Source organism: Schistocerca serialis, chromosome 12, assembly GCF_023864345.2.
Source record: "Schistocerca serialis cubense isolate TAMUIC-IGC-003099 chromosome 12, iqSchSeri2.2, whole genome shotgun sequence".
Taxonomy (NCBI): domain Eukaryota; kingdom Metazoa; phylum Arthropoda; class Insecta; order Orthoptera; family Acrididae; genus Schistocerca; species Schistocerca serialis.
This window is the reverse complement of record NC_064649.1, coordinates 120,103,565-120,111,004: the sequence shown is the minus strand read 5'-3', so window position 1 is coordinate 120,111,004 and position 7,440 is coordinate 120,103,565.

Sequence of the window (7,440 nt, the reverse complement as noted above, 5' to 3'; positions counted from 1 at the left end):
GACTTCAACGCAAATATTAGCCTGAAAGTACGTACAGTTGCGTTTGTGTAGCATGTATCGATAATCTGGTGGTGGGTGCAGTGACGAAGGGTCAGTAAGACACGAAAACAAAGAAATTTCTGGATGTAGGGAACATTTTCGATCCTATTAAAGCTAGCCATCGGACCTTAAAATCATGGCGGTGGCTTATACGTACTCGCCGGCTACCGTGCATGGAGTCTCTCGTGAATAAAATGCGGTCATACGTGACACGATACAATAATGATATCTCAAATGCTACGAAAATTAATTTTGTAATTTTCTTAACAACTTTCTCGCTGGAAGTTTCTACAAAGTCCAACAAAAAGCAATTTCGTCAGCGACGACATTTTTCGTTACATAGATGGAACAGTTTCACATCTCTTACAGAGGACGGGGCGTGAGTCGTGCTTGGGTAGCTCAGTTGGTAGAGCACTTGCTCGCGAAAGGCAAATGTCCCGAGTTCGAGTCTCGGTCCGGCACACAGTTTTAATCTGGCAGGAAGTTTCACCTCTTACAAAGCTTTATTTTTTATCTGGGAATGTTTTCACGAGAAAATATGTTTCACATGATTCTATAAATTTTGAGAATGTTAGTATATTATTTGCTGCACAATTATGTCAGTGGTTTTCTTCAAAATTTCTTGTAACGTTAGTTTTTATTGCCTTTCGTAGCAGCTGCCGAGAATTTTCTTTTGAAAAGTACTCCTTCATCTTCTAGACTAAACATAGAGATGTTTAACATTCTTTTCGGGATTTTTACAAAAAATGTAAAATTATCACTAGCAAATAAGTGGCAATGTTTACGATAGTGAGATGATCTTTGAGGTCCCTGTTTTCTTGCCGGTCTCTGTAGTAGTGGTACGATGTGCCCTCCGCCATGTGTCATTCCGAGTATGTATGTAGATGTAAAATTACATATGACCGTATTTCGAAGTCACACGACATAAGCGGTAAGTGCCGCGCAATAAGTATTACCACACGAAGAGCTCCATTGAAGCGATTTCGTATGCAATATCCCGGCAGAGCGGAGTTAACACAGGCCGCACCGCACCTGCCTGGAGGGAACCGGTCTGCAGGTAACAGAATTGTGTTTGACATTTAAATAATCGACTTTTCAGCTGCGTGACGCGCCCCGACTTTCCGGGCGGGCGCGCTCCCCTGGAAGAACGCTATCTGGACACCCGATCTCGCCCATAACCTAATCTGCCATTGTTAGCGCGCGCAACTTACACCTCGGCGGGCGTCGGGCGCGCTCGGCCGCCATCGGGCGGGCGCTGGGCACGCGCTGCCACCTGGGTGGCCGCCGGGGGAACTACCGCCGACACGCGCCGCCGCGTCTTGGGTGGCGCGACCGCCAGCGAAGATCTTTGACTCGGCTGTTCCCGCTGCCGCTGCGCCAAAGACCCTCGTCGAGATTGCGGCGAGTAAAAAACACGCGACTCGCGCTCAATTTGTCGGCTCGGTAACAAGGCCCCCTCGCCGCCTTCCCCCGCCACACCCCTCACACATTTAAGTAAGTTTCGTCGCTTTTTCGGGCCTTTAATTTATGTCGTAAAACCAGTTCCGCCCATAAACCAGCGCTAATGAAACGCTCCGAGGAGTGATTTAATGAGAGCGACTTACATATTATTCCCATTAATAAGCAAAAAACGGCGCCTGGCTAAATCATTTCTGTTTTCACAAATTGGCGGCATTAATTCTAAATGGCACATTGCGCAATTACGAAATTGCACGCTTGTAAACCACTATCTAATTAATGATCTGTCGCTTTTTCTTGAAATATGTCGCCATCTGCACAACTTCCAAGCATTTGATTACTTTCTTACAGCGATATATAGCCAGATATGCAATTAAAAGAATGCTTCTTCATAAAAAAATGCAAGACATTATTGCGAGACAAAGCTCACAGAGTTGAGGTGACGAAAGTCAGGGGATAGTGGTATGTATGAATCTTGTGTCGTTGTTGCGGTCTTCAGTCCAGAGACTGGTTTGATGCGGATCTCCATGCTGCACTATCCTGTGCAAGCTTCTTCATCTCCCACTACTTACTGCAACCTACATCCTTCTGAATCTGCTTAGTGTATTCATCTCTTGGTCTCCCTCTACGATTTTTACCCTTCACACTGCCCTCCAATGTTGAATTTGTGATCCCTTGATGCCTCAGAACATGTCCTACCAACTGGTCCCTTCTTCTAGTCAAGTTGTGCCACAAACTCCTCTTCTCCCCAATTCTATTCAATACCTCCTCATTAGTTACGTGATCTACCCATCTAATCTTCAGCATTCTTCTGTAGCACCACATTTCGAAAGCTTCTATTCTCTTCTTGCCCAAACTATTTATCGTCCACGTTTGCTTCCATACATGGTTACACTCCATACAAATACTTTCAGAAACGACTTCCTCACACTTAAATCTATACTCGATGTTAACAAATTTCTCTTCTTCAGACACGCTTTCCTTGCCATTGCCAGTCTACATTTTATATCTTCTCTACTTCGACCATCATCAATTATTTTGCTCCCCAAATAGCAAAACTCCTTTACTACTTTACTACTGTGTCATTTCCTGATCTTATTCCCTCAGTATCACTCGACTTAATTCGACTACATTCCATTATCATCGTTTTCCTTTTGTTGATGTCCATCTTATATCCTTCTTTCAAGACACTGTCCATTCCGTTCAACTGCTCTTCCAAGTCCTTTTCTGTCTCTGACAGAATTACAATGTCATCGGCGAACCTCAAAATTTTTATTTCTTCTCCATGGATTTTAATACCTACTGCGAATTTTTCATTTGTTTCCTTTACTGTTTGCTCAATATACAGATTGAATAACATCGGGGAGAGGCTACAACCCCGTCTCACTCCCTTCCCAACCGCTGCTTCCCTTTCATGCCCCCTGACTCTTATAACTGCCATCTGGTTTCTGTACAAATTGTAAATAGCCTTTCGCTCCCATTATTTTACTCCTGCCACCTTCTGAATTTGAAAGAGAGTATTCCAGTCAACATTGTCAAAAGCTTACTCTAAGTCTACAACTGCTAGAAATGTAGGTTTGCCTTTCCTTAATCTTTCTTCTAAGATAAGTCGTAGAGCTAGCATTGCCTCACATGTTCCAATATTTCTACGGAATCCAAACTGATCTTCTCCGAGGTCGGCTTCTACGAGTTTTTCCGTATGTGGATGACAGTAATATCGCGTACACAAGCTAGAAAAGGACATTGCGTTGGCGGAGCTGTCATTTGCAATGAGATGATTCGTGTGAAAAGGTTTCCCACGTGATTATGACAGCACTGAAACGTAGTAGTCAAGGGCAGGCAGGATTCGGTTGCGATTATGGACGGGGTCGTAATCAGTTTCTATTGGTTGCCTTTTACAGTTACACACAATTTATTTTAAACCAGTAATTCCAGACTCAACAATAAATAAAAATACCACACGTTATTAATGAAGGAATAAGCAACTGTGTAAATAATAGTGTTTTCAGTGAGTTACAATTTAGCAAATCACCATTAAATACAGGTACAGCAGATAATGTTTTAAAAGGAAGCCACTGTAATATGGGCAGAAGGCCTTACACGGCAGTAATGGCAATAAATTAATTGCTCCATCAAGTTTCGGGAATGCAGCCGCATAAATTCTGCTTCTTCTTCTAATATTTCGGCTGTATACCTTTCAGCCATCTTCAGAGAGAGCCGTACGACTGACGCTCCAGCGCTCGCTCCATCCTTTTAAACTCGCGGACCGCGCCACTGCGCATGCGGCCACGGATAAAAAAGGCGCCAGTGATGTTGATCGGCGGCAAAGACGTAACATATGCATGAGTTACGCCTGTGGCTGCGCATTCGATCCACGCTGGGAGGTCGATGTATTACTGGGAGCTGAACTGTAGCGACGTCTTTGTAAGTTCAATATTGAAAGTGCCGGATTCCATGATTTATCTAATGTGAAACCGCTGTCTCTATTAATTAAATTCTTCGTCAAGCAGATTTCAATGGCCTCTTTTACTACGGAGTCCCAGAAAGATGAAACAGAAGTCAGAATTTGGACATTTTCATATACCATAGAGTGACCAGAATCAATACAATGCTCTGCCACAGCCGATTTACTGGGTTGTAAGAGCCGAGTGTACCTGCGATGTTCCGTACACCTCTCTTGGACTGTGCGATTCGTTTGTCCGATATATGAAAGGCCACATTCACATGGTATCTTGTAAACTCCAGGCTTGTGGAGTAGTAAGTCATCTTTAACGGAACCCAGGAGTGCAGCCGTCTTCGCCGGTGGACGAAAAATCACTTTTACTTTATGTTTAGTGAGGATCCGTCCTATTTTGGATGAAAGGCTTCCCACATACGGCAGGAAAGGCATGGATTTAAATGTTTCCTCGTCATCTTCTGCATTCCTTACGGACACCTTAGGTTTTATTTGTAGTGCCTTACGTATCTGTTGTGGAGAATACCCGTTGTCCTCAAAAACTCTCTTCAGATGTAAAAGTTCGTCTTTTAAACTACTTTCATCAGATATGACGTGTGCTCGGTGTACCAAAGTTCTTAAAACACTACTCGTCTGCGAAGGATGGTGACAACTATTTGCATGTAAATATAAGTCCGTATGCGTCGGTTTCCGATATACTGCATGACCCAAAGTGCCATCTTCTTTGCGCCGAACCAAGACATCCAAAAATGGAAGACATCCCTCCTTTTCCACTTCCATTGTAAACTGAATTTGTCCATGGATGGAATTCAGATGGTTTAAGAAGTCCTGCAATTTGTCCTCGCCATGGGGCCACACTACAAAGGTGTCGTCAACGTACCTCCAAAAAACTGCAGGCTTCAAACTGGCAGACTCCAGGGCCTTCTCCTCGAAGTCCTCCATAAATAAATTGGCCACCAAGGGTGACAAAGGACTACCCATGGCAACACCGTCAGTCTGTTCAAAAACGTCGTTATTAAATAAAAAGTATGTGGAGGTCATCACATGGTGAAACAAAGCTAAAATCTCCTTATCAAAACTTTTTCCAATGAGATCTAAAGATTCAGAGAGAGGTACCTTAGTAAATAGCGACACTACATCAAAGCTAACTAATAGATCGGAGGTGTTCTGTTTCAAAGATTTTAATTTGCCAATGAAATCTGCAGAGTTCCTTATATGATGATCACATTTTCCCACAAGCGGCCTCAATAGTGACGCCAGGTGCTTGGCACAATCATAGTTGGGAGAACCAATATTGCTCACGATAGGACGTAGAGGAACGTCTTTCTTATGGATCTTTGGGAGTCCATAAAGCCTTGGAGGCACTGCACCCTTGGTTTCAGTCTTCGTATGACTTCCGGTGGAAATGGGGAGGCATTGAAAAGCGACGCCGTCTTCCTTACCACCTTGTTGGTGGGGTCCTTACTGATCTTCCGGTACATACTATCATTCAGTAAGCTGTATATCTTATCATGATAGTCGTCACGTGGCATTAAAACAGTGGCATTACCTTTATCAGCAGGGAGAACCACCGTTTCGGTATCTTGGCGGAGCATACGTAGTGCAGTCCTCTCTGCCACAGTAATACATCGACCTCCCAGCGTGGATGGAATGCGCAGCCACAGACGTAACTCATGCATATGTTACGTCTTTGCCGCCGATTAACATCACTGGCGCCTTTTTTATCTGTGGCCGCATGCGCAGTGGCGCGGTCCGCGAGTTTAAAAGGATGGAGCGAGCGCTGGAGCGTCAGTCGTACGGCTCTCTCTGAAGATGGCTGAAAGGTATACAGCCGAAATATTGGAAGAAGAAGCAGAATTTATGCGGCTGCATTCCCGAAACTTGATGGAGCAGTCTTTGCGCCGCGAAAACCTGAAGATTCACAATAAATTAATTGTTTAAAACTCGCCGTAACTTACAAATTACAGGTATTGAAATATTACAGGCAAGTCGCCACAAACACAGCAGAAGGCATCAGACGCCAGGAATGGCAGTAAATAAGGTTTTAAGGCTTACTGCTAAAACAGTAATAACAAATTAGAATTTTAAGGCAAATGAGCACAATCGAGGCTGAAGGCCTTACACGCAAGGAACAGCAATAATATAAAAAAATTATAAACCTGCTCTAAAACAGCAAATACAGTAACAAAGGTTAAATAAAAAAAAACAAGCATTAAATGCGAACATTTTAGGTTAGGCTTTACCGTGACTGTTATTGACGTTAAATGAAACAACAAGTTTACTGTTACCAATCACCGTTTTATTTATTTTCACGACGAGTTTCAAGGGTTTAAACCTCCATCATCGGGTGGATTTACATTAGTTAGTATGACATTTGTGTGTGTGTTGTGTTACGCTTTTTTTTGGAGGAACTTGTGGTACTGCCTAGTGGAGAAACAAACACTATTTCAGAACATGGTTTTGGATTTCTTCTGACAAAAAATTAAAGTGATATCTAATGGTAAACTTTAATAAGTAAACTAGAGTACCTCCAGTGGTCAGAGGTTCCTTTCACTGTCGTAACACATCACATGAATACTGTCACATTTGTAAACAAATATGGCGTCTGGAATCTGCAGGGTGCAAGGTTCATATAGCAGAAGAGAAGACATAATCGCAAAGTGCAAAGAATATACAATGTAACAACATTATTACAGAATAACTGTTTAAAGCATTTGGAGGTGTTTGCTCTGATATAATCACTCTTTCCACCCTCTCTCTCTCTTTCTTTCTCTCTCTCTCTCTCTTCCTCTCCTTCTGCCTTCAGCCTCTCACATCTGTCTATTAATCCCAATTAAATAGTGTCATCTATGTATGATTTTACTGCTGTAGCCAATATGATTATTGTACATCAAGTCTGTAATATTTCACCTGATTGTTATTAACAAGTATGAAGTTTAAGCCATTTTAACATTTCACCTGATTGTATAAACGAGTACGAATATTAAGCTGTTGTAACTTGTCAAAATTGGATTTATATGCCACCTGAAGTACACACATATATTCGACATCTCAAAACAAACACCTCCAAATGCTTTAAACAGTTATTCTGTAATAATGTTGTTACGTTGTATATTCTTTGCACTTTGCGATTATGTCTTCTCTTCTGCTATACAAACCTTGCACCCTGCAGATTCCAGACGCCATATTTGTTTACAATGTGACAGTATACATGTGATGTGTTACGACAGTGAAAGGAACCTCTGACCACTGGAGGTACTCTAGTTTACTTATTTTATGTTTACCATTAGATATCAGTTTAATTTTTTGTCAGAAGAAATCCAAAACCATGTTCTGAAATAGTGTCTTGTTTCTCCACTAGGCAGTACCACAAGTTCCTCCAAAAAAAGGCGTAACACAACACACACACAAATGTCATACTAACTAATGTAAATCCACCAGATGATGGAGAGTTAAACCTTTGATACGCGTCGTGGAAATAAATAAAA